The 27,581-nt window shown below is 44.3% G+C and overlaps 1 protein-coding gene across 11 annotated transcripts in view; it reads left to right on the forward strand.

The window, feature by feature from the left end:
* Nucleotides 1-3,987: 3,987 nt before the first annotated feature.
* Nucleotides 3,988-27,581, forward strand: part of MBNL2 (muscleblind like splicing regulator 2) — a 113,610-nt gene continuing 90,016 nt past the window's right edge. For 4 of the 11 annotated variants that reach the window (XM_040584407.1, XM_040584406.1, XM_040584410.1 and 1 more), the window contains exon 1: nt 3,994-4,139. The gene's annotated coding sequence lies outside the window, so the exon portion shown is untranslated. Of the gene's footprint in view, nt 4,140-10,035; nt 10,165-21,823; nt 22,047-27,581 lie in introns of those variants that run through there. The other 7 variants (XM_040584402.1, XM_040584408.1, XM_040584411.1 and 4 more) reach the window with 5 other exon arrangements.

Genomic DNA, 27,581 nt, shown 5'->3' on the forward strand with positions numbered 1-27,581 from the left:
TGGCCGTGTCTTGAGAAAATTTAATAGCACATGGCATATAGTGTCTGTAATATATTGATCTACTGTGGCCTTAAGTGCTGAAATAGTGAAGGTCTGTCAAGCTCCCTAATAAATGTATCATGAAGGTATTTGAAGCATTGTTTCCAAAAAGCATCCTGAACAGCTGGGGCAAATGCCGCAGTCATCATATGAACAAATTTAATGTTGGATACATGAAAAAAGGCATTGCAAGACGTGCTGAAAAAGCAGCTTGCAGACTTAATTTGCTTGGATGATGGCATTGCACAGACTTCGCAATTGTTTATGGAAACCTGATGCTCCAGCATTAAATAATAAAATATATGTTCAATTAACTTGCATGAATTCATAGGTTAAGTTTTCTGTTGTCTCCTTACTATTAAAAAAAAAGCCAAACAAACCAAACCAAAAAAAAAGTAAAGAAAAGAATGAGTTATAGTACTGGCTATGATTCCTGATGGACTCTGTATGTACACATAGGTGCTCACATACAGGAAAACTTCATACTCAGCTGAATTTTTGTGTTCTTTAAAAAATGAGATAGGGTTGAACTGACTTAACTGTGTTTGAAACAACAAATTAATCTCAGCTTGTGTAGACAGGCATAATGTCAGTGAAAAGATGCCAACTTTCCCTTGCTGCAGCCTGTGAATATATAGATATTAAAAAGGGTCTTTTGTACAGTTTCTTTTTACTGGTAGCCTTGAAAATTAAGGGGCAAAGAGAATTCATGTGTAAATTTAGGAATCTGCCATGATCTAAAACAGGTGGTTGGATTTTCTTGGTACCTACTATTATTCAATTAATCGCACAGCTTATACGAGTATGGGCTTAAGTTATTTCACTCCATAGATCTTCCCTTGTATGAAGTTCCCAAACTGATCTGAGGCTTCAGAGAAAGGGGCTGCACAGCATACGGACCGTGTATGCCAGAGTTCCAATGTCACATAAAAATCGAACGAATTCCTGGAATCCCAATGTTTGAAATTCACGTGTGGAGACACATGAGGGCACCACTGGGCGGGGGATGGCTGCCGGTGGTTAATGATGTCTGCTGGCATCTTCTTGCAGGCTGGCTCCTATGAGGCTCCCGGACCCCAGGCAGGGGGCATGGCCGGTGGCCTCAGGGCAAGCCCCGCAGGTGCAGGTGGTGCAGGAGGGGAGTGGAGAGTAGAGACCAGAAGGGTGGATCTCGTGCTCTGTTAAAAGATTTGGACAGATAGGCTTTAAGTGTATGCAAACTTTCCGGACATCATTTAATAATTTTGTGAAATATGAATCGCCTTATTCACACACCTTGTTTTAACGGTAGGATACCTTCACTGTTTGTGTTATGTTCTTAGTAAAATGTACTAATACAAATAAGACCAACCCCCCCTGGAAATATTAAAAGAGTTAATGGTATTTAACTTTGTCTTGCTTTCTCATAAATTTTCTAGGCTGTGCTTTTCAAAGCAGGATAATACTGACTAAGCCTCATTAAACTGATTTAGAAACTATTTTTAATAGAAAAATGCAAAATTAATGATTCATGTTCTAATATCAATAAGCCACTTCAGAATGTACACTGATAAACTACGGCTACTAAAAAATCCATTGGTGGAGAGTATGCAAAATGAACAAGATGAGGGCAAGTGCTGGGTAGGCACTTTGGAAGGCATGAAATTCATACGGGGAATAGCCGGTGAGGAAAGGGTGCTGTTGGCACTGACCCCCCTACTTGATGAGTCAACATGAAGTTGCCATTGCAACAACAACGAATCTCATTGAGGGATTTATCGGCAAATACGCTATATGTAAGTCACCACTAGTTATTCTACTTTCCTCATTTACTGCTGCGGCTTGTGCTGATTCAGGGTGTCCTATTGTGGACATTGCATTCAAGTGTCTAGAGGAGAGCAACAGAAATGATAAAAGTTTGGAAAACCAGGACAGTCTGAATCAAAAAGAGAAGTCTGAAGGGAAAATATGTAAGATTGTTGTAAACAGGGTAACATCAGCTGTTCTCCACACTCGCATGAGGAAGACAAAATTTAATCAGGTTAATTTGCTGAAAGAGAGGCAAGAAACAGTTAATAGGCACAGTAAGTTGCCTGAAGAGAACAGGCAGATCACTTGAGGTTTTTAAAAGCAGGGTAAAAACCCATGTCGGATTTGGCCTGAAAAATATTTAATTCCACTTCCCTGTAAGTAGATGCCTAACAGAAAAGCTCAGGAGATCCTGTGTTTTATGATATGAGCTGTGTACTAAAGTCTTATCCATGAAATGTCCTATTGAGGCTTTTTGCATATTTAACATCTTTTTCAGTTCTGCTTTCTCTCATTTAATGAAGATTAAAAAAAACAATGTGCCAGGGAAAAATTTTACAATCTCACTTATTTTCCTTCACAGAACTGCCATTCCCCAAGACCAAAACTGTGCAAATGGAGGGAAGGAATGGGTAGAGATGCTGTTGTTGCCCCTGGTTGCCCGGGGACTACCGTCCTCGGCAATAGGTTAACCTGGAGCAGCAGCAGACTTTTTTTCTTAAACACCCACGCACCCCCTTTTTAAAGCCATTTTCACCTCCTGCCAGCCAGGGGAGGGTGCTTATTGTACCTGGTGGCATCCTCTGCTAGCCTCTGGCTGGGCCTTTTATTTATTGCATTTATTATATTTCCTTTCCAAAGTAGAGCAATATTAGCATACGTTTCCTCATTGGTTATATTCAAACACCTTTATTCATGGGGTTGCCTTGAACCAACTGCTTAGAACTGGTTTCCAATTAGCCTTAAAATATTAATTCATCACTCTGCTCATTACTTTCAGAAAAAAAAAAAAAAATATTTTCTTTTTGTCTGTTTTTCAGCCTCTGAATGCCCAAGGAGGTGGCTAAGTTGAAAGGCTCGCTTTCTGTCTCAAAATATAACTAACACATTTTGCAGTAGCAGGAATCTGGAAGTTCAGTTACTGATGCTTGCAGAAGACCCCGGGGACAGAGTACAGGAATTTAGCTGACATCGAAGCGCAGATGCTGCCTGATCTGTCCCCCCCCGCCAGCCCTTACGCAGCGATGCCGCAGGAACTCAGACCCAGGTAGCGTGGGGCAGCTGCGGCCCCGCTCCCGGCCGTGCCCGACCCGCTCCCTGCTGCCCGGCTCTCCGCGGGGCCTGCTCAGGGACCCGGGAAGGAATCCCAGCCTTTGTCAGACGAGGCTTCGGCCCTGCCAAGCCACGGCGCAGGGCTCCGCAGAGATCCCGGGGGCGAGGCGGCGGCCACGGCCGGGCTCGGCGGTGCCCCCGCGGCCCTGCTGAACCCCGCGGCCAGCTTCCCCGGGCAGAGCACAAGCGCGGCTCGGCACGGCGGGACTCCAACCGGCAACCGTCGCTGCTCTCCCCATCGCTCTGGCTGGGGATATTCTGTGGGTTTTAGGGGAAGGTGGCGACCCTTGCCGCAGGGGGAGCGGGCTGTGGGAGGCGGGGGGTGCCAGGGGCCTGCTCTGGCTGCTGCGGGCGAGGGGAGCGCAGCTTCTCGCCTGTGAACGCCACTGAAGGGGACCAGAAACTGCTCAGGAATTCGAGTCAAAATCCGGGAAGAACGAGCTGGGGGAGCCAAACCAGGCGCTGGTCCCCTTCAGAAGATCGCCTACAGCCATGGTGACACTCCCCGGCTCCAGCGATAACAAGGCACGGAACGCCCCGGGGTGCCTCAGAGCCGGCGGTCCAGCCCGGCCACAGCACCCCCGGCCGCCGCGCCCGCTGTTTTTGCGGAGGCAGCGCTCGGCTTTGCCGCCGGGCCGGGCCTGGCTCTCCGCGCAACACTGCGGAGTCCGGCCCCGGCGGCCGCGGGACGGCGCGGGGGGGCGGTGCGGGCCGCAGGGGGCAGTGCGGGGGGCGGTGCGGGAGGCGGCGCGGCCTGCGGCGGGCGGTGCGGGCTGCGGCGGGCGGGCCCGGCCCGGCCCCGGGGCGGTGCGGCACGGCGCTCAGCCCCGGCAGGGAGGGGCCGTACCGCCCCTACGCGAGGAGCTGCCGCCGTCGCGGTCGCGGCGGGAGAGGTGACAAGCTGCTGCGCGGAGCCGCCTCCGCCCGGGTGGGAGAAGTGGGTGCCCTCCCCCCGCCGCCTCTCCGCGCCCCGCTCCGAGGTAAGGCAACGGCCCGCGCCGCCGCCGGCCTCCCCGCGGCGGCGGGGCCGGGGGCGGGGGGGGGGCAGCGGGTCCTGCGGCGACTCCGTGTCGCCTGCGTGTCCCCCGGGCCGCGCGGGGACGTTGCGGTGCGCGGCGGCGGGAGTTTCGTTTTCCGCCGCCCCGGGGGGCAGTCGCGGCAGCGGTGCCGGCGGCCCCGGGGGACCCTGACGGCGGCGGCGGCCCGCGGCGCCTCCTTGCGCAGGGAGCGGCCGCCGGAGCGCGACCGGCCGAGCCGCTGCCCGTCCCGCCGCACCTGGCCGGCCGGCCGCCGCCCCCGAGCCCGCCGCGGCCTCTCCTGCGGCAGCTGCCGCCCCGCCGGGGCCGCGGGAAGGCGCTCCGGGCCCGGCGCTCGGTCGGGTGCCCCCTGCCCCCGCCGCTCGCTTCCCCTTGGCGGCTCGGGGGGAGCCGCCGCGGCGTGGGACGGGCGGGAGGCGGCGGGAGCTGCCGCCTGCCCGTCGCATCTGGTTCGGCGGTGATTTATGGTTTTGTTAACTCAGCATTTGGCAGGGCGTGCTCGCGGGGAGCAGCAGCGAGCGGCAGTCCTAAGTTTCTGGTACTTCTGGAAGGGGAAGGAGAAGGGCTCCGCGGGGCCGTGGCCGCGGCCGCCCCAAGGGCTCCCTCCGAACCGCCCCCCCCCTCTCCCCCCCCCCCCCCCCGCCCCAGCCCCCCACTTCAGCGCTGCGGCCGGGGCTCGCTGCGGCGCGCGGCGAACGGCGCTGGGCAGGTTGGCGGGGGGGACACACGCACTGCCACGCGGGGAGATGAGTGTGACAGCAGGGAAAAACTGTCAGGAATTAAATGTTTTCTTCCTGTCAGTTTTGTGCGGAAACCCTGTATATTTATTCCTTCTGCGTATGTACGTGTATATTTATCTGTGCGTACATGGAATATATACACTTATGTTTTGAGCCATGAGAACATTGCCTATAGGCTCCTGTTCCCAGATGTTTTGTTTTCTGTTTCTTTTAGGCCAATTTGCATTTCTGCTGGGAGGGGAACAAGCAGCAGTGATGTTGCTGAATATGTATTTGAACAGTAGCGTGGAACAACTTGTGTGCCTTTAATTCAGCTGCTGAGCGTAACCATGTGGGATTAATATACTTAAGCGGTCATGTCACACTGACGTATCTTGTTCGGACTTGTAGATTTTTAAAGCAGTGCAGGCTCGTAGGTAGGAGCGGAAGTGTAATTAATTTTAAACATGTGACTTGGCCTAGTGCTTATGATTTTAACTGGTATTTGTAACTTGGTAAATATGTATAGATTTAGCCATCTGTCCTCTGTTTTCCCTTTGTGTGTACACATACCATGCTGCACAAACGAGGAAGGTACCTGCGGTAGGCTTTAGGGTCGAATACGTATTTAAACTCTTCTGGGAAATGGTCTAAAATTACTGTCAAGGACTAGCGGGAAGCTTCTTTCATACAGTTTTTGAGTATGCTTGGGCAAAAAAAAAAAGTTGCCTCAGCATCAGTGATGCCAATTTGTAACTTGTATTTGGCATTGATGCTATTTGCATGCATCCAGTGCAGCTGATACGGTTGCTGGAAGGCATGTAATTCTTCCTGCTATGGACAAGGCCCTTTTGTGTGCCATCAACCTCATATGCTTCTAGAGGGTGTATAAACCCTGGGTTTTATACCACAGAGTATAAACCACAGAGCCTTGTGGTTTCTCTCTCCTGTGGTAAGGTAGTGGTGGTGGTGTGCCACCTGGAATTGCTTGTTGGAGGTGGTGGCGACAAAGCTTCTGACACAGGCTGGAGCTCCCAGCTGGGGCACATCAGGCTTTGGCACTTGCCACAGTTGCTGGCATATGCTGTGGCTCCTCTTACATGCAAGTGAAATCTGGAGTGGGCGACAGTGGTGATTTGCACTGGTGTGAGGATCTGTCTGTCCAAGGTAACTTGTAGGTCAGTGGCTACACAGTAATGTTTTCCTGTAGCTGAAGAGATGGGCTGCTTTGTTGCAGCATCCCTGCTGTCACCACAGGAGTGGTACTTCTGCGTTGTGTAGACAGGTGGCTGGATGACATGACATGTGTCACCTCAATGTACTTTCCCTCTGAAGCTTACCTTCTTTATCATTTACGGCCCTCTCTCTGAAGAAATGACCTGTTTTTAGACATGACCAAACCTGCCAAAATCTCAAATCTTTGGCACTGGTGTGTTTGGGATTGTGATGCTGAAATCTTCATTTGAACATCATTTTCTTAAATTTGGCTTTTACAGAATAACAGTTGTCATAAGAAGATTAAAAATAAAGTCTACTTGTTGCTAACACTTGGTGGGTGAAATTTTCATCTCTTCTGCTACAGCTGCTCTGTACTTTCTCTGGTGGTTGTGGAGTCTCTAGAATCGGTAGTGTGCAGTACTAAATAGACTATTTATTTTCTGCTAACCTAGGGTTTGTTAAACTGTGGTATAGCTGCTGTAGCAGAAGTGAATCCTGCCATCCGTGGCATGTGACTGCCATTTTGGGAGCCTTCTTAGTCTTGCTTTTTCTTAGGTTAAAAGCTTGGTTACAAGACACCGGGAAAAGTTCTGTTAACAATTTACGGCAGGAAGAAGAAAAAGCATATTAAATTGGTATTCCCATTGCTGCCTGATGGTGTTAGATGTTTTTGCATCCTCTGGGTAGCTCTTGGAATCTCAGCAACACTGCGTGATTATTTTACTTCTTGCACTGTTGAGTAAAGTTACATAGCGTAATTTTTTTTAGGTTATGCATGTTCTCACTGAAACTCATGCCATGCCAGGTGATTGTGGTTTTCCTCCCCACTTTTAATAGGCTCTCATAGCTTTTGTTGTGATTCTACTGGAAGGTTTCAGAAGTTAGTCCAATCTGTAAATAAAAACAGAAATAAAGAACCATGAACCATATTAAATCTGTTATTGATTTAGGTATTTTCATACTGTCAGTTTTCAGGATAGAAATCTCATTTCACATGGCTCCAACCAGTCCTACAATCACATTTACTGCTCTTCTGTTTGGTGTGTGGTTTTTTTTTTTTTTTTTTTTTTCCCCCTGGAGTTTATCATTGGCTCTCTGGGGCTGAAGTACTGGGGACAGATGTGAACACACTACCTTCATCTTTACAGCATTACAAAGTACCCTAATTGGCTTCCAGATCTTGCTGTATCTTTCTTCATGTCCCTCTGTCATAATTCAGACTCTTTCTGTTTGTTTACTACTCCTTTCCAGATGTCTTTTGCCAGTTGAATCTTTGCTGGATCACTTTCCCCCAGATGAATTATTATTTATTTTCTCAGATGCATCTGAGAAATACAGTGCCTGATAGAATTATACACATACACACACTTACCTTTCTTCAGTATTCTTCCACATTTATTCGCAACTTTACATAAGTAGAGCAAGTTAGAAAGTGTTCATTAAAATGTCACTGAAGTGAAAGTCAGGAAGAGTGTTGATCAAAAATGCTTTTCAGTTTCAAGTCACTCATTTCTGGTGAATAAACCTTTTAAAACAAAAACAATCTCTTTTCTACTGCTGCTATTTCCCCTGTGCTTTTTGCTGTCTTGATCATTGTGGTTGGATTATTTGTGAGAGCTGGGTTTGACACAATGCGCTTATGGCTTCAGAGAACCACAGTATCCAAACACTCAACTAAATTTGGAATAAAAATGTAGTCGGTAGGGGTCAATCAGCTACAGGTATGTAAGGAGGAGTAAACCTCTTAAAAGAGCTTAAAGTGTTGAATAACTCTGTTTGAGTTGCAGCTGCACACCAACATTTTTGGCGCACATTGGGTGACTGATGGCAACGATGACGGTCAGGGACTGTTCCTCTGTGGAGCCCAAGGTAGCCCTTTTGCTGCCCAGGGCCGGGGCCACAGAGAGCTGTAAGATTGTGGGTAGATGTTTGAGTACTGTAAGGATGCAGCCTGGAAGATGGATGGTGATACGCAACTGTATTACTGGGGAAAGACATGGCGTGTTCTGGCATATTCAGATTTCCTAGACTGGAAGGCTTCATGAGCTGCCTGCACCGTGGTGGCGACACAGATCACTCTTTGCCTAGATAGGGCTGAGGCAGCAACACTGTCATTGAGTAACGTTTCAGTATGAAAGTATAATGTCAGTGTAAAGTCCAGAAATACTTATGACCTATGACCAGTTGGGATCATGTATCTTAAAGCAACAAAACCAGGGTCTGTCTGTGGCTGCAAACTCTTGACGGTGTTTTCTTCTGCTTACCAATTAATTCCAGGGTTAGGTTTAACTTCAGCTACCCCTCCTTGTTTTGATGGTGTTGCAGGTGTTTGTGCTGAAGGATAAATAGATCTGTTGTGTTTCCACACTGAGAGAATTTGAGGCTTTCTGGCTGGGTCACCTGGTCATTTGGTGCTGATGTTATGAAGTAGTATAGAGGGAGCTGGGTATTGTAGGTTCCCTACAGGGGAAGGACTGAGTGATGGGGGAGCAGCTTCCCCCTGCTGCTTGTTTCCCCGTTGCTCCTAGTTTATCCAGGAAGGACCCAGACTGTTCGTTGTATTTTTTGTGGGTCCTTGTGAGGTATCCCCGCACTCCTGGTGACAGGCAAATATTTCATGCCTGGTGGCATCAAAAAGGAGGTCTTGGGAGGCTGAGTATGTATCAGCCCGCACCACCTCTGACAGGAGATAATTTGAAGTATAAGAAGGTCCATGTCCTTTCTTTAGTTTTGTGTTCCTGGTCTATAGCATTAGGTTCATTTAAGTGATCCGATAGTTGGCTTTGTTACTGACCTTTTTCAGGAACGGGAGATTTGGCGCGAGCCAGTGGTTGCTTGGGGCAGAATGTTCGTGGTGAGTTTCTTCAGCAATGATAGGGCTGTTACATTTTCAAGGAGGAAGGAAACTTTTCAGTATTTTCTTAATGATTTCAAACTGTAAGGAGTATGGTTGAATTCACAAATCTCAGAGGAGGAAAAAACCATCTGTTTTATGGTTTTAAAGGGGTGTCTTATTGTGCTTGCCTTTGAGTTGTGTAAGCTGACTGTTGGTGGGTATGGGTGAAGTGTGTTTTTGTTACCTGGGAGGGTTTTCCAAGTGCATACAATGTTTTCATGGAGTATTTCCCTGCAGTATTTCCCTGCAGTGCAGTATGTCTGTGTGGGCATTATAGGCCCTCAGCATTAAAGGCCTTAGCATAGGCTTTGATGCATTAATTATTGCAGCCTTTATTTGCCATTCTAAAATCTGGATTTTGTCCTCTGTGTGTATGGTGAGATACTGCAAACACCAAGGTCATTTTGGAGCAGTGGCTGTTAGGAGTTGACTGTTTTTGATCACCGATAGTGTGTGGTTCCCTGCGCCCTCAGGCCCTTGCTGTGATGGCCATTTGTGAGCTGAAAAAATTTTGGAATTTCTTGATTTTTGCTCTACAGAGGCCTTCTCTAGTTCCTGGGATATTGCACATTCTTTTAATTGCTTGAATGAGGTGATGCTCTTTCCATCGGCATCCAACAGCAGTGGTGTTGTGATATCCTTAACGTTCAACTTCTCTGTCAAGTGTCAGGTCAAAAATATGACCAATGCTGCACGTCGGACCAGAGGTGACCTGTGAAGGTGCCAAGAGGATTATGAGGAAACCAGCTTTCCATAAAGAACACGGGAAGATAAATTTTGGGGACTTGAGCATGTTCAGCCTTGTCAATGTATTTGTGGAAATTGCAAAGATTTATTGTTCTGGTACATTTTGCTACCTTCTGTTCCAAGATAGCAGTGCTAGCCTTCCTAAAGTTGTTTGTTTGTTGCAGTCTGTAAGTGAACAAGTGTGAACTTTAGCTTTTCAGATTAACGAAATCTGAAAAAGATGCCTTCCTAGAGGGCTCCTTAGATTTCACATTTGCAGAACAGGTGAACGAAGTGCTGCCTGCTATCCGCTTGTGCCCAAGTCTTTGACTCCATATCGTGAGAGGGAGAAGATGACATGGGATTTAGATCTCAACTAGATGGCTTTGGATGATGCAATTCGTATCAGGTATTTCACTCTTGGGATTGTGTATTGCTTGTTGGCAGTTAGAGGTAGGTCTTACATTACTCAATTCATTCACTTAATTTCATAATGCTTTATGCTCTTTGCTTCCTGCTTGTGGTGTGTATTTCTCCCACTACTTGCAGCTATTAGAAGGGATCCGATTTCTCTGGGTCTTTTCCTAATTCTGCAAACAGCCCATTCCAGTTTACACCATGCCAGGTGAAGTGGGCTGTGCCATTTGGATTGCTGGGTGCCACTGGAAGAGGAGTGGACACCCCGTGATTCTTTCTGGAGATGCACGCTGTTGAATCCTGGGAATGGTTAGACCTGGATATGCATCCCGTGGGAGCAGTGGTGAGTGTGGACAGGGAGGGTGAGGGCGTAATAGCCATAATGGTAAGATTAAGGCACATCCCAGCATTAGGAGGTGTTGTTGGTGGCTTCAGTCGGTCATTTTCTTGAAATAACTTGTCCTCGCTCTTGTGAATTGGAGGAAGGGGGATGAAAAAATCAATACACTTGCTGAGCTATTAAGAGGCCTCTTGACTAATAGCGTGGCAGTAACTGGAGGCCAGGCTGGGTGGAGCTCAGTACTCCTCCCTCATGGAGCAGCAGAGCGGTTTGGTCATCTGAGTTACGGTGATGGCCCTGGGGCTGACAGGAGGATTATTACAGCATTGTTCTTGCTTTCTAGAAAGCTTACCTCATTCTTTTCTACACATTTCAAAGATGATGGAAGCACTTTTTCTTACATGGTACCAGCAATGCCAAACCTGCTGGAGCTGGTCCCCTGCTGCTGCTCAGTCCCTGGTGGGAGTCTGCTGCTGGTAATGAATTGGAAAGGGGGAAAATGTCAGTTTGCGTAGAACTGTGCAGAAGGCTTTTAGGACTGAGGTGATGAGTTTTCTAAACAGGATGAATGATTGAAACTGCTGTAGTTGCACTTTGCTTACTTCAGCAGGATTCTGTCAGTGGGTTCATAGTTATTTGTTGCTTTCTGCATAATAGACTGAAAAAGAGGAGCAAAATGAATGGGATATCCTTAAAGGTTGGGGTTGTTGTTTTTTTTTTTTTGTGGAGCTGCCAATACAGTGGAAGTTACACAGTATGAAAAATAAATCTTTGGAGAAGGCCATAATTGGAAGTGTCTGCATCAAATTTTGGTTTTTGAAGGACCTATAAAGTAACTTCATTTTTTATTGTTGGGTGGTTTAGTCATAGATATCTTTGTAGAATGGAAGCACATTCAATATGCAAAATATCTGAAATGACTGAAGTAGTAAGGTCTAAAATGTGGTGAACCTTTCTGTACAGGATCCAGAGATTTTAACCTATTCCTTCTGTCAGCAGTTCAAAGAAGAATCAAAGAAGCAAATTCAAAACATCTGAGTGATATTCCCTTGTATATGCTGCCAATAGTAAAGGGAGGAGGTAAGGCTGTAAGTCTCTTTAGTTCATCCATTGGGATCTGAGCACAGGGTCACTGCTTTTGTCAAAGACAGTACTTCTAGCTCAGATGAAGTTCATTGTCTAGAACCAGTGAAGACCTGCTGCTATGAATAGGGATCTAGGCTGAGGGAGCTGGGCTTCTGTAGTTGGTTGAAAAGGAGGCTAAGGGACAATCCAGTAGCTGTTTACAGCTACTAGAGGATGGATCTGAAGATAATAGGTCCAAACTCTACTTAGTAGTGGCAGATGGCAGCAAGGGACATTGACAACAAATTGTTGCTTTGGAGATTCGGGTTGGATGTTGGGCAAATCTTGTTACTAGGAGGGTAGTGCAGCACTGCAGCAGGTCATCCAGAGAAGCCAGTATCTGTCCTTGGAGCTTTTCAAGACTCACCAAGGCAAAGCCATAGCTGACCTGATCTGCTGCAGGTGATAGTCTTGTTTTGAGTCAGAGGCTGGACTAGGTGACCTCCAGAGGTTTCCAAGAGAAACCAAAGTTTCTAGGAGATTGTCGCAGATCCTAGCACAATGAAGAATTTTAGACAACTTTGAACTGAGCTGACCGGCTACTGTGGGATGCTTGATGGTAAACTTAATTTCATGTCCTCATGATTAGTATTGTTTGCCTAAGTATTTATGACCTGAGGACCTGCAGGTTACTTTGTCAACAGGTTTCTTGTGGTCTCACCTGGCCCAGAGGGAGGGAGCAGAACAGGCAAACCCCTCCTTGGGGATCTGCCCAAGGTGGCTTTGAGGGATGAGGTGGCATTACAGTTGCCAGGAGGGTAGGTGGACTGCACTGAAATTTGCTTTTGATCTTCAGTTCATAAGTCTATATAACCCACAGCAAAAGATCTGTCATCTTCATCTTGTGCTTTTCCTCTGCAGTCCCCTTTGCCTAGTACTACCTTTAAGTAAGCCAAAGGTACCAGACAGGTGCCTTCTAATATATTTTTGGTGCTACTAGTATGTATTAGTGCTCTTATCATTATTAGAGTTGGTGTGAGGGGGAATAGCCAAATTAATGGCTTTGTAAATTTTATAACACTTTTGTTTTTTTATGAGGGAAAGGGCGAAGAGGAGAGTCAGAGAAAAATACAGAAGAGGTGAAGTACAACGTGTTAGAAATCTGGATGCTATCCCTGTACAGACCTTTCCCTGCAAATAAACTTGATTTTCTATCTTTGGATCTCTGGTGAATGAAGTCCTGTATCCATCTTGATTTTTGAGACATTCTTTCTGAATTTACTTCATTTTTGAGGTGGTGGGATTAGATGTTGATGTGTGTTCCTTGAAGCACACTGTCATCAGAGATCAAGCTTTTGGATGCCATTTTATCCCACACCTAGTGCTTCTGCTAGAGGACTTTGTTTCTTGCCCTTCATTACTCTTACTTGATTGCTTATTTTTCCTGAGTGAAAACAATTCTTGTTTCTTCCTGTGTATACAGCTACTTATTTTTGTTTCTGTTACATGACCTTGGGGAAAAATGAAGGTTCATTGTCATGTATATAGTCTTACGTGGCAGAGTAATTAGGCGAAGATCCACACGACATGTTTAAAAACATTATGCGAATAAAAGTATTGCTAGCACTTTGCAGTAATCTGAGAACAAGATGAAACAAAACAACCTCTTTTGAGGTGAAAATGGAAATTTGATGCAAAACTCATGACCATTTGAATGCATGCAAGTCTGATGTTTAAAGAAAAGCTTGCCTATGTGAACACAGACTCATAGACTTCACAAAACAGAGCAGCCTGCTAACCAAAAGACTAGTTGCTTGCCAACAGTTCACTTGGCATTGCTTTCTCCTACCTGTCATCCATACTTCACAGAAAGAAATAAAACCCTGTACTTACATACTCCAGGCCTTCCTTCCTTGCCAAAGTAATGCTTTGTTAATTATATGGAGTCCTCTGCTCTTACATGTGTGGATTATTAATTGCTGTAAAAGGGTGAGGGATTGAATCCTACTCTTACTGTTTTTAAAAAAACAAAAATTATCCAATTGGCTCTCGTTTTCTCTGAAGTCTCCTGGAGCCTATTTTCTCTGCTTACAGTAGAGATTGCATGCTGATTTTGCTGCATGCCCCTGAGCATCTACCCTGCAGACTCAGGCTGTTAAGTGGCAGCTTGTAGGGAAAAGGGAGCTAACATCACCTATTAAATAGCAATGGAATGTTTTACACCTGTATTGCAGTAGTGTGCAAAACCAATAGGATAATTTTAATGAATTAGAAAGAGTTGAATTATTTTTGTGCTAATCGAAGATGGGAAAATTAAAAATGTAGCTTAGTTTCAGTGGCATCTTTTTCCCTTTGGGTTTATGATGGAGTAATAAAACAGAGCTTTTGGATTTAAAGGATAATTACAGAGTCCTCATTACATCATGGTTGGAAGATTTATTATTTGCAGACATGGCTTGAGTTATATGCAGGATCTGGTATACAGTAGAGGCTGATAAGTGAAACTTCTCATAGAAGATTTAAAAAAAATATTTGGTTTACCTGCAGAAAATGTAATTGGTTGTAACTGGTTCTCTTGTGTAGCTGTGAAGTATTATTTTTGGTAATTTAGGAACTTTCTAGAGGACAAATCTTGCTCCTCTGCCTTCCCAATAGGTTGGCTATTGCAGGAAGTCAGAGAATTCTCAGGATAAGCAGCAGAAGTTTAATATATGCATCCTCCACCTATGCTCCCTGAAACACAAGAGGGTTTTCCTATGCCCATGTGATTTTGTGGCTGAGGTTAGTATGTTCTCTGAAAAGAACAGTTTCCTCCTGTTGTGGGTTTAAATAGGAACTACTCCTAATTTGAGGCCAGAACAATAGCTATGGAGGAAATTAGTCATGGAGGGATCTGAGGGGGAAGGAGCATGTTTTTATCAGCAATGGAAGAACTTCCCAATACACAGGGGTCTTGCTAAAGATAATTTAGGCATTAGTTGAGTAGTGGTGGTTTACACCTTTGCATTGTTTCTAAACTGGGTATTAAGGACTGAAGGGTACAACACTTCCTTTCTTCTTAATTTGACACATTTGGAAAGTATTCTTTGTAACCACATTGATTTAAAATACATTTTTTATGAAGACTTAAGTATTTGGTGTTTATTTCGTCTGGAGTGAGATGCTTGGGAGTCTTCTATCAGATGATTGCCTGGTTGTGGTAGATGCTGCACAAAATAGGAGGGCATGAAGTCGTTTAGCAAAGAGAAGGATTTATCTCGAATTTATGATATATGTTGCTGGCTTAAATAGTGCTTGTGCTTTTACCCTGTGATTCATAAAACATCTATTCTGAGTAGGGTTCAGCAGTTGAAGATAAAGGTTTTTTGTTTTTTATGTAACCCTTTTAGATTCTCCTATAAGCATTGGGAAGATCGATTCTGATAGGAATATTTCTGAGGCAGTGGTTTACATTTTTGGATAGGTGCAGGTACCTAAATATATGGCATCTAAAAAGACCATTTTGTGTCTGGGACATCTGCATGGGGCTGACAGATAAAAACCAGGACATACCAGTAACCCAGTCTTTCCGGCAGTGGCCACTGGAGTCCAACAAGAATTCTCTAGGGCATGCAAGAAGGCACTAGATGTCTGGTTTGGATGATTAAAATGTAAATGTTAAAGTTTTAATGCTTCTGTGATCTGGTATTTCAGATCAGCAAGCTGCACACAGCTTTTTTCAGCTGTCGTGAAGAAAATAGAATCACTTTCCTGAAAAAACTTTTGCATAGGTCAGCGTTGTAAGAATAAAGCAATATAAGTGTTTTGCCAATTTATTTTACCTAGGTTATTATTTTGCCAGTTTTAATTGCCTAGCTTGTATAGATGGAGTCAGCAAGATACTGGTTGTTGCACCAACCTTCCCTGCCCTCCAAAATACCCCCCTCAAAAACCAAAGAGAAGATCAGGAGGAGGATCCCAGAGCAGCTCCTCTTAGGTTAATTTGGTGTCAATCAGTTGTTCAGAGGAAGAAAGCGTGAGTGAGTGCAAGGATTGATGTTCAGTCAGGGGGAAAAAAAAAACACCCTGGAACATGTTCAGCATAGCTTAGAGAACAAGCTTATGTAGCTTATATAGCAACATAGCTGGAACATGCTTATGGCAAGCTGAGGATTTACACCAAAGCTGTAACTGTACATTGTCAAAATACAGGTGTTCTTTAGCTATATGTTAGCATCTTTACTTATTTTAAATGAATTTGAAAAATCAAAAGTGCTATCCAGTATGTGTAACTTAGGTGTCTAAATATTTATGTTTGTAATAAAGCCTCTTCTGTAGTAAGATTAATAAGCCTCTTATATGTTTAATGAAGGACATGATAGAAGGAGCCTAAGGGTGACCATCTCAGGTAGACAACAGAAATACAGATGCTTTTAGGATATGATGGCATCTCTTAGAATAGCTACTTTGGGATAGGATGAATCACAGCCCACAAATGCCTTTTCTCTTCAGTGACTGTAAAGAGGGGGAGTAGAGTGACTCAGAAGTGGTTGTTTATATTTGGCTAAATATATTTCAAGCTAAATGCATAAGACTACAATCCAGAGGCAGCTCAAGCTCTGCATGGCACCTGGGGTATTATGTCTCAAACATTCAGCTACAAAGCCTGGTTGGAGTGTACTGCAGCTCTCAGGCTGGTGCCTTTATCACCCTTCCCAAATGGAACCAACTTGTGAAGGAATGATGCATGTGTACTCAGTTTTCATCCTGATGGGGAGCTGGTGTCATCTCAAAATAAAGTCAGGATGCAGACTTGATGTGTGCCTGAACCTGTGTGTTTGGATCTTACAATTTAGACATGGCTTAAATTCCTTGTGCAGCCAGTGGAAGGAGAAGAGGGGATTTGGAAGGCCTCCAGAAGCCACCTTAATTTTGGTAAGATTGAATCCTAGCATGTAACTTGAATATACACTTGCTTCTGCGTGTGTTTTTGTTTCATAATTCTCTCAGCATATGTAATGAAAATAGAATAAGCTGTTTTCCTGTCTGTGCACAGTGAGTCTCCAATTTCCTCAGGTTATGGAGATGTTGGGGTGTCTGGGTGCTAGGAAGTTAAAACAATTGAAGTCCTGGACTTAAAAGCTCTTCTGAAAAGCATATTTTTTAAACCAAAATTAGACCTAGCAGTGTTCTTTCACAGCAACATACCTGCTTCCAGTTAAAACTTTAATTTTGGCATTATTCTTTATTTTTGTACCTTATAATGATTTCTACCATCACTTCAGCCCTGAGAGAGAGGTATTTTGCAAAGGCTGGCATCAGTGGTATTATGCCTTAATAGGTCTAGGTGCCTAGTTTTAAAATCTTGGCAGCTGCCTTGACTTTTTTTTATGCTGTCATTCAAACCATAGCTACCAAGGTTTAATTTTGCTGGTAGTAGCAGTTGTGGGTAGTCACTAAGGGAAGAGTCTACTGACACAGGAAATAGTTTTGAAGTTGTTCTTGCCATTTCTGAAGTTACAAAAATGTCACTGTTGCCATAGGTCATCTATGCAAGGCTCAAAATCGTCTTTCTGCTGTAGTGAATGTCACGTGAGTTGCTTGGTGTCTTCAGTGTTAGTGTTTTATATATTCCGCGCTTGTGGCAAAACTCCCTTTAAATTGAGAAGTTTTGTTGTTTCTGGGATTAGATCTATTCGCTATGATTCAAGAGTAAAGAAGGAGAAGCAAGCGTGCAGGTTCTGCATGTTCCAGTTTTCCTCTTTACTACTTCCAAAATAGTCCACTTTTCTCCAAAAGTTGTATCTGCACGCTTCAGAAGATTGTGTGTAATAGATACTTTTAGCAGCATTTTCCCCTTGATTCATTAATTATAGAAGCAAGTTGAGCAGAGCATTTTCTGAGTTGGGAGTTTACTTTTATTTGTTATTCTTTGCTGTGTTTGACACCTGAATTTCTTGGCTTCTCTAAGGTCCTGTAATTTTGTAATTAAATATATAAAACGTCTGTATAGATCAGCCTGAAAATTGAAATCGTGGTCTTTTTCTTTGTAACTGGTGTGAAGAATGCATGGACATATGGACATACCTCAATTTGAGATCAGCCACGGTGGAACTTCTCAAGGTACAGAGCAGGTATTTTTAAAAACTTCTTTTTCTTCAGCCCGTGAACTCATGCCTTATTTGCTCTACACTACTCAAGCGCCATTTTTGAGGATGATCAGACATTTTCTCTTGGGCTTTTTGATGGGACCTAGCAGAAGGGTGCACAATTGTGACTATTGGGTCTGGCTGAGCCCCCATAGCAGCCCTCATAGTGCTGGGCTTGTACTGGTAGCTAGAAAGGTGGGGGTAACACACCAGGGTTGTGGCTGCTGCTGAGCGGTGCTTGCACAGCATCAAGGCTGTGTCTCCAACATTGCCCCTCACCAGTAGGCTCGGGGTGGGCATGATCTCGGGAGGGGACACAGCCAGGACAGCTGACCCAAACTGACCAAAGGGATATTCCCTACTATACAGCGTCTGCTCAGCAACGAAAGCTAAGAGAAAGGAGGAGGAAGGTGGGAGGCATTTCTTACTTACAGTGGTTGTCTTCTGGAGCAACTGCTATACGTACTGAAGCCCCCCTTCCTGGGAAGTGGCTGAACATCACCTGCTGATGGGAGGTAGAGAATAACATCTTTTGTTACTTTGCTTCCGCACATGCGACCTTTACTGTTGCTTTATTAAACTGCCTTTATCTTGACCCGCTGTAGCGGATTTGCGTGGCAAGGTTTTGGTAGTAGGGAGGCTATAGCAGTGGCTTCTGCGAGAAGATGCCAGAAGCTTCCCCCATGTCCAATGGAGCCAGAGCCAGCTGGCACCAAGACGGACCTGGGGCTGGCCAAGGCTGAGCCCATCGGTGACGGTGGTAGTGCCTGTGGGATAGCATATTAAGAAGGAGAAAAAAAAGAACACCCAAAAAATGCGCCAGCAAGAGTGACAAGTGAGACTGTGTGAGAGCAACAGCCCTGCAGACACCCAGGTCAGCGCAGGAGGAGGCAGGAGGGGCTCCAGGCACTGGAGCAGAGACCATGGTGAGGCAGGCAGTGCCCCTGCAGTCTGTGGAGGTTAACGGTGGAGCAGGTAGGTGCCTGGAGGAGGCTGTGACCCAGTGGGAAGCCCGCACTGAAGCACGTTTGCTGGCAGGACCTGTAGGCCCATGGAAAGAGGAGCCTATGCTGGAGCGGGTTTGCTGGCAGGACTTGTGACCCTGTGGGGGACCCACACTGGAGCAGCCTGTCCCTGAAGGGAAAGGCTGCACCCTGTGGGAGCGACCCGCACTGGAGCTGGGGAAGAGTGTGAGGAGGAAGGAGCGGCAGAGCCACTGTGTGATGGACTGACCGCAGCCCCCGTTCCCCGTCCCCCTGTGCTGCTTGGGGCGAGGAGGGAGAGAAATTGGAAGTGAAGTGGAGCCCAGGAAGGAGAGAGGGGTGAGGGGAAGGTGTTTTTAAGTTCTCATTATCCTACTCTGATTTGTTTGACAATAAATTAATTTCCCCAAGTCAAGTCTGTTTTGCCTGTGACAGTAATTGCTGAGTGATCTCCCTGTCCTTATCTTGACCCACAAGAGTTTTGTTATGTTTTCTGTCCCCTTTCAAATGAGGAGGGGGAGTGGTAGAGGGGCTTGGTGGGCACCTGGTGCCCAGCCAAGATTAACCCACCAGCAGTGGGTTATTTACTTTCAGCATGCCCTAATGAGTTGAGGGGCTTCTGATCCTTTGTCAAGGGAGGAACTAAAATGATAACCCAGATGAGGAGCTGGGTGGGTGCATGGCTGCTAGCTTTGTGTTCATGATTCAGGGGTCCCAGGAGTGATATCTAGGAGCACCTCACCCCTGTTTGACCACTGCTGAAGCTCTGCAGTGGTTTGAAGACTGGCATACAAGCTGTGAAGGGCTGCCGCTGAAACAGGATTGTGTTCTGAACCCTTGCCTTTTGGGGGTGTACTCTGGCTATTGAGTCTCTTCCTCCATGACCCTGTCACTGCTGGCTCTCCCTCTTCTGCCCAGCGTTGTGTCCCGTTTCGGCCCACCTGACCTCCCTCACACCCGCCCTGCAGTGTGCTCTCAAGGGCCAGTCTCCTGCGTGTCCGTGGGGCATGAGCTGAAGGGTCATGAGAGCAACAGGCGGGGCTGTCTTCCTGCTGTCAGCTCCAATGTCTGGTCTCTGGCAGATGGGAGCAGCAGTTACGGGGGAAATCCTGCTAATCTCCTGTAACTTGAGCCCATTACATGCTCAGTCGCACTGTGGGGCTGGTGCCTTTCCAGCCACATAGGGACGGGCGGCTGGAGGAGGCGGTGGATGCTTGCTGCAGAACGTTTTCTGAGGTTTGCGCTTTAAGGATCGGAAAAAAAAAAATAACAAGACAGTGTGTGTCTGCTGAATTCTAGCAGGTTTTAAAGCTTTATCAAATAGGAAAATGTTTTCCTAAGTATAGCAAAAAGCCATAGCTTTGATTTAACAAAAAAAAACCCCCACTAAACCCCCCAAACCAAAAAAGCAAGGGATCAGCACTCTGCCAAATGTGAACGACTGCCCTGACTTAGGCAGAGGAGCCGGAGTTCCCTGGTGAGGGGGACAAGCGTGGCACAGCAACATGTTTTTGTCTAGGCTGTCTCAGAAATGGGCAAACTGTGCTTTGGCAGAAAAGTAAATAAATCCTGCAGCAGATGTCCAGCATGGAAAATTTTTAACACAGGCAGCTCAAGTTGGGTAAAGTCAAAAGAACGTGGAAAATACCGACAATGTGCACCAGACCATCTTAATTATGAATAGAGTTACCACTCCTGTCCCTGAGGGTGTCTCGAGACCTGTCACAATCAACTCTTTGGGGTCTTGGGGGTCTTGTTTTCGTTTGGTTTTTTGGTTTTTTTTTTAATATAAGGTGAAACAGAGCAGAGTGGAGGGGGTGATTGAGCAGAGAGCAAGGGCTGGCTGGCAGGAGCACATTTCAGCTGTGCCAGGGAGGGGAAGGTTTTCATAAACTGGGTGGGAGATGGTGGAGCCTGAAGGAGAGTTTTTCCTTGTGGGATAGAGAATAATGGATTTTTGGGAAGCCGTGTTTATAATATGCAAAACAGTCCATAGGAAACAATGGGGCCTTGGGACAGAGCTGCCACTGAATGAGAGCTTTGTTTTCTTCTTGTTTATTCATGTTTCTAAACTTTTAGTGGAATTTTAAACGCATTTTACACATTTTTATTGTAATGGCATGAACTGCATAAACTGCTGTCTAAAGTAATATTGCACTGCAATCTTTATTCCTTTCTGGATAAAGATTGACTTTCAGCTTAAGCTCCTTTTTTTTTTTTTTTTTTTTCTTCCTTAATTGCAAGTCTTGTTCAATAATCCTTGGCTGCTTTGTTCTCTCGTTTTAAAACTTCAGCAAAATTTGTGGGAAAACTGATTGACAGCAGACCTTGTGTACCAAGCATATCAAGCTGCGCACAGTTTGACTTGAAGATGGCAACTGGTATTGTAGTCCTTATGCCAGAACCTTGATACAAATGAACATCAGTTGTAAGCTAATCACACAAACAGCAGTTCAGACCCTGCTGATGTAATTTTTCTGCCAAGGATATTAAAACACCATCATATAGATTATGTTTTCCTCAAGAAGCATCCCATACCTGCAGTCCTGAACAACCGGTCTCAAATATTCAGAAAGATGTTATGCATGTATTGCTGTTATATGCAAACACTGCACATAAGATTATGCAGTATTAAAATGAGGCTATTACTGCCTGAGTCGGAGTGCGTTTCGGCTGCATGTCAAAATAAAGGATAGCTTGTTTGGTTTATGGGGTACAGCTCACCCTCAAAACGAAACAGCATCATTGCAGTTCTGCGATTTCGGCAGCGTTGCTTGTGTACGCATTTATGATTAGCAAAAGCTTTGAAAATCCTTGTGCAAGAAACGGTGCAGCTGCTGTTGCAGCAGAGGGGAAGGGAGTTGTTTGCTTTTGCTGGGTATGTTATTTCATGGAGGTACCGCTTTACCTTGCCAGTAAAACTCTTTCCCTGTGCGAGGGAAATTCCTGGTTCATCAGTATGGGTGCATTGTTTTTACACATTAGAAGTGCTGTGTTGCTGTGTCAATCATCCCGTTAGGATCAGTTTAAGAGCAGTAGGGCTGACGAAGCTGGGTGTGATTGGCTGCCATATGCTGGGAGGGCTTTGGGAGAAGGAAGGGCTGCAGTCTTTCAGCAACAGAGTTTAGGCTGTGTCTTTGCTTCATCATCTGAGGAAAAATCCCCAGATAAGGCACCAGGCTTTCTGAGCAGGGAAAAAAAAAAAAACCAACAAAAAAAAATATTAAAAAATACTGGCTGTTCATCGTTTCATGTCAGAATTACTCACCATGATGCAATGGGAAAGATACAGCTCTTTGTTTATATCAGATGTTCCTGTTCACGTTGGGAATGTGCCGAATAGACAGGGCTAAACAAGGTAGGAGGATCGTTGTCTTTTATTGAATGTTTAAAGAGTTTGCTGCAGTATGCTGCATACTGTATGTGTTGCTTGGGGGAGTTGGGGAAACAGCATTTCTCTAGTGTATATATTCTGTTCGGGTGCAGTAGGTGGATTTAATGGTAACTTGTTTTCAAAGGAAATTAATTTCCAGTGTAAATAGCTCTCTTCAGAAATAGAATGTGAGTATATGCATATTAACACAAGTAAAAAAAGAAATAGGTCAGTGTGTTTCGGAAGTGCTGTTACCCTAATTGGATTTTTAGCTGGGTTGTTGTCTGGTAGTGCTTCCTAGCTGTAAGAGAGTCAACCTGGTTATCTGTGAAGTTTATAGCTGATACATTTGCAGATTTAGGTGAATTAGGCAGGCTGATCTAAATAATTCCCTATTGGAGGCTTTAACTAAAGACAAGACTGCCTGTCTTAGACTTGTGGGAGCCATACGATGAGATTACAATATTTTACCCCATTATAAAAGCATGGGTGTTTTTGACTGCACCGTGATTTCTTGTTCTCTTGAACACAAGCTGGGAGAGTTTTTTGTGTTGTAGTTTAGCTGAGCGTTTCCCCTGCCCTTTCCAGGTCTTTGTCTCGGCAGCAAAACAGAACCTGTACATGAAAACAAGGGAAACAAGGTTAATAATACGTGCTGCAATTATCTGATCTTCATACATTTTTAATGAGAGAACACACAGCTAGCAGAATAATTTAATGAGCAGGCTGGCTTTTAGAGTAATGATTTCACTGTGCTGAGGCACATCAACTTTCTTGCAGAGGAGGAGCCTCCGGAAGGAATGGAGATGATTTATGTTAAATGCTGGAGAGAAGGAAAAGGAAGAAGTCTGTAAAATTCTGGAATAATAGAGTACTCATTTCTTATTATTTCTTAGATTGGAAGCAAACTTTACAGTCATATTGTGGGAGGGGTCTGAGAACATTGACTCATTCTGTGATGCCCTGAAGCCTCTTGAACTTTCTTAGACTGCCATATGCATTGGTGGTGCTCGGCACCTTTCAGGATCTCACCCAGCTGGAAGCCTGAATCAACATGCTGTCTTCAGTTGCGTTATAGCAGCATCATTTATATGTACAGTATATAATAAAGTTTTTTCTTTTTTTTTTTTTAAAGATTAACAGTTGGTGTAACAGCAAGCAGATGTTACCTTCTTACTTTTCCTGTAATAGCCACGAACATTGCATATAGATACTTGTATTCAAATAGGATGTTGGTAGAAGAATGAAGTCTATGAACTGAGAAAGACTAAAGATCAATTTCTTAAAAAAGAAATTGGGTAGAAGAACCTTTTACTGGCTCGAAAAGCTTTCCATGGTGTAATTCTGGGGAAAGTTTCAAGATTCTTTTTATCCTAGGAACAAATTACACTAGTTTTAAAAGTATTGCATTTGAAAGGCCCTGTTAGACCAACTGTCCATCGCCCCACTTTTCCAAGAAGTACAGGACATAGGCTTAAATCTCCCGATGTTGCCTCCTGGCTTGTCACACCTGACTGCTCAGATGGGGTTGATTCAGCTTCCCCGGTCCCTGACTAAATACTTGCTGAAGACCTGCAGCTAGGTGGTTGACACATCTCCAGCTGATGAACGAGTTATTTTTAAACTCAGTGTCTTAGGATTTCAAACTCTGCTAACAAGTGAAACACATGTCAGAGTATAGTGCATTATTATTAAAAATCCATGGGATATGGATATGTATGGTTTTCTATCACTGTTGATGTGTAAGTGTTTGTGTGCAGAGTGTGAGGCAAAAATTGATAATTAGAAGCAAGTCAAATAATCTTTTTCAAGATAGGAAATGTGAGCTGATTTTTTAAGTTTTGCGATTAAAACCATTTTGATGCACAGCTTTCAGAAAAAATCAGTCTCATGTTTTGAGACTGCTTCTTACTTTAAGATAGATAATTTAAGTGGCTGTCTCTCATACCTTTGAGATTGCAGTGGATAGAATTATCCTCCTTATGCCTGACCACTAAAGTGAAAATTTGCATTCATCACTCACAGTTTGTACCAAACAATTGACAATCAAGTGACAAAAGGATTTTTTTTAAAAAATATTTCCTGCTCAAGGTGTATACTACTACTTCTATATGGATAGGTAAGTAGGCTTTGGTCTTGGGAGGGTAGAGGTGGTAGTAAATATTCTGTATTTACATTTGTTATTTAAATATTTGTAATTAAAGTATTTTGGACCAGATTCTGGTACCTCTCTTCATTCAGTAGTATCTTTAGCTTAATTGCTCAGTGGTTTTCATTAGAACTGTTAGTGCAATAACATCATAACTGTGTGCAGTCTGTCTGTTTTCAAGGAATGATTACTCGGTTTAGAATTAGTTTCTCCATTTTCCTAAGGTAAGATTTTCTAATGAGTTATAGGTCATGAAGTATAGTGTTTGACTATGTAGTGTTCATAAAGTCAAATCCAGTTCTTAATTTGTAAGTATACATTTTATAGAAATCTTAATTGTGTGCTACAAATATTTTTATTTTTCTGAGCAAGAAAAATAGCTCTTAATGTTATGTGAGATTTCAAGCACTCAGATTGGTAACTCATCTCTGCTGTGAATGTTCTCTTAATCACAAGTATGTCAGGAATAATCTGTACTGTGTTTATTTGTAAAAAGCTCTGCAAAATGTTCAGGTTTTGTAGTATTGAGAGATGAGAAAAAAGACAGTGTTCAAATGAAATTCCTCATTAATGATTTCACATACGATTTTAATTTCCTAAATCATTAGATACATTGCAAAGATTTGAATTTCACATGATAGGTATTAGTGATGCTTTTTCTAAGTTACTAAGTTTTCTAATGTACTAGAAATTTCTGGCTTTGAAGATTTTTAATTTTTTTTTCATAGGAGAAACACTTTTTTTTTTTTTAAAGCCCAATGATTTTTTTCCCCCTTTTGTGAGTATGGCTGTTACAGACTTGTAGCAAAAAAAGAATAAAATCACTTGCTTTAGAATTTGTTAGTATATTTTTTTTAAAAAAACTGATTTCCAGTCTTTGATTGTGAAGGTAACTGGATATGTTTAATACAATGTGTTATGGTTAACTAGTGTGAACCAGTGCTGTGTAACTGGTCTCTATAAACAGGCTGAAATTACAGCCTGAGGAAAATAAAACTCATTTCAAGAGGGTATCAGTGCTGAAAAGTGGTTCAAATAATAGTAGTATTAAGTGCTTGACTAATTAATCTTCTTATACTTTATTAGCAAATAGTTGGTTATTGATATATGGAGTCCAAAGCCTTTTAAAAACAAACTTTTTAGCTTTATTTGGGGTAGAGGGTTTGTGAGGAGAAAGAAATTGTGCAGTCCCTTCCTAGAATCTGCCAAATTCTTAGTCTCTCTTTTTTTTTTTTATTCTTTTTTGATAAGGCTGTTAAAACACGAATCTCTCCCTCTGCTAATGTTGGCAATGTAAAGTTCTTGCTTTGGGGCTGTGAAAATTGAAGAGCGTAACCAACAGGAGGTTAAATGCAAAATCCTTACAACTAACACAAAGAAATACTGATTTTGTGGAAGACTCTTTGTGCTGTTGATGATCACTAAAGCTGTTGGGAACTGCCAGTGTGCAGTTTGCGGCTTTTGCAGAAGACCTGTGGGATTCCTGGGGTTATAAGTGTGGCAAAGGACCTGGTGGGATTGTGATACCTTCAACTTTATAAATTAGAAGAGTTTAGCTGTGAGCAAAAGGGATGAATACACAGGTTCACACTTGCTGGTGCCCCCCCCCCCCCTTTTTATACTTGGATGTGTGTCCACAAATGTGTCCACACATATATAATATATACGCACCAATAAAAATGGATTTTCATTTTTTGTAATTTTTGCAATACAAAACCAATAGATAATAAAGACAGTAGGAGGGATTTTGTGGTACAGTTGTTACATAAAGAAATGGAATATGAAATAGGAATGGATGGTTTGTATTGGAGTCTATTAACTGTTTCTGTTTTAGATCAATAATTTTTTATCAGTTTCTGAGTAAATGGTAAATGGCGTTTCAAGAAGGTCAGGGTGTCTGCACGTCGTTGAACTTGTAGATAGAGACAGGGTCGGTCTTGGAGGTTCATGTGCTGTAAAATCTTGTCTCCTGCAGAGAGTACACCACCTCTGACAACAGGAAGAATTAGAGAATAGAAATAAGGAAAAATACAGAAATGTTTTCCCTCTGTAGTTTTATGGAAGGAAGCTAGAACTCAGTTAAAATGTTTTTTTTTTCTTTCCTTTTTGTGAATTCTGAAGGCAATTTTTCAGTATGCTTTTTGTGTCTGATCACTTTTAAGAGCTAGGCCTAGCAAATAATTTTTAGTATATTTTTTTAACCCTGTAGTGTTCTCTTCTATCCAGGCTGAATACTTTGTTTTCCTGGTTTCTGAGGATTTTTTGGTTGGTTCACACCTCCCACCCCAATGTTCTGTTATGTATGCTTCGGGTATACTAGATGGCTCAGCCCCCTGCCCCCCAGTTTCCCGAATTTGACATGGATTTTGCACATAGGTACTATGTATGGGCAGTGCTCTGAACTTAGTCTAAAACTAACCTTAAATTGCAAAGTGGCAAGACTTCTGTTTATTTCCAGGCACTCGGAAGGACTGTTTTCAGTGCTGGGTTTCAGCGTGTGGGGTTCATGCACCTCGGTGGGGGACGCCTGAGAGCGGGGTGGGGGAAGCGGCTGCCTTATGGGATATCGAAGCCTAGTTTTAGACCTCCCCCCCCCCCTTTTTTTTTCCTCGCTACTCCTCCTCGCTTTTCAGCTGGTCTGCGGAGCGGTTTTCTGCAGCTCTATACGTATCGCAAGCCTAGAGGTGCGTGGTTAGTCAGCACACGCCTCTGGCAGCGCCTGCGGTGGGGCGGGCAGGCCCGTGCCTCTGCACCCGGCTGCGGAACGATTCAGGACTGGAGCACCGCCTCGCTTTTATTTATTTAAAAGGCTGCGATAACACGTACGGGATTTCCCCGATGGCTGCGTTCACCCAGCCGCGGCACGGCAACCCCCAGCCGCAGCCTCGGTGCCGGGGGGAGCCCCGACGCTGGCTTCGCCGCCGCCGTCTGCGGGCGCTGGGGCGCGGGTACCTCCCGCGCCGGGCGAGGGGCGGCCGGTTGCAGTGCGGCGGCGCCGGGCCGCTCTCCTGGAGCTCCAGCGCTTGCGTTTAAAAACTTTTTTTTGCTTCATGTGTGGTTTTTTTTTTTTGTTTTGGTTTCTTTGACCATTCCTGCACGTGTTGTAGGTCCCCTCTGCTAACGGTGGGGCACGCTTTGGGGCTGGATCGCTTTATTGCCATAATTTTAAGGGCAGGGGGAGGGAAGCCCAAAACGCCCAAGATTTTCTTTGCCGCTCTGGAGAAGGCATGAAAGGCTTTGAAAGTGGCTGCACTGATGAGTTTATAAAGACAGTGCTTACCACCCCCCCGCCCCCCCCCAACCCCCTTTAAAAAAATTTTTTTTAAAGACCTTGTTTAATGCCACGTCATTGTGCAGTGAGGCCATTTTCA

The sequence above is a fragment of the Falco naumanni genome, chromosome 2 (genome assembly GCF_017639655.2).
Source record: "Falco naumanni isolate bFalNau1 chromosome 2, bFalNau1.pat, whole genome shotgun sequence".
Classification (NCBI taxonomy): Eukaryota; Metazoa; Chordata; class Aves; order Falconiformes; family Falconidae; genus Falco; species Falco naumanni.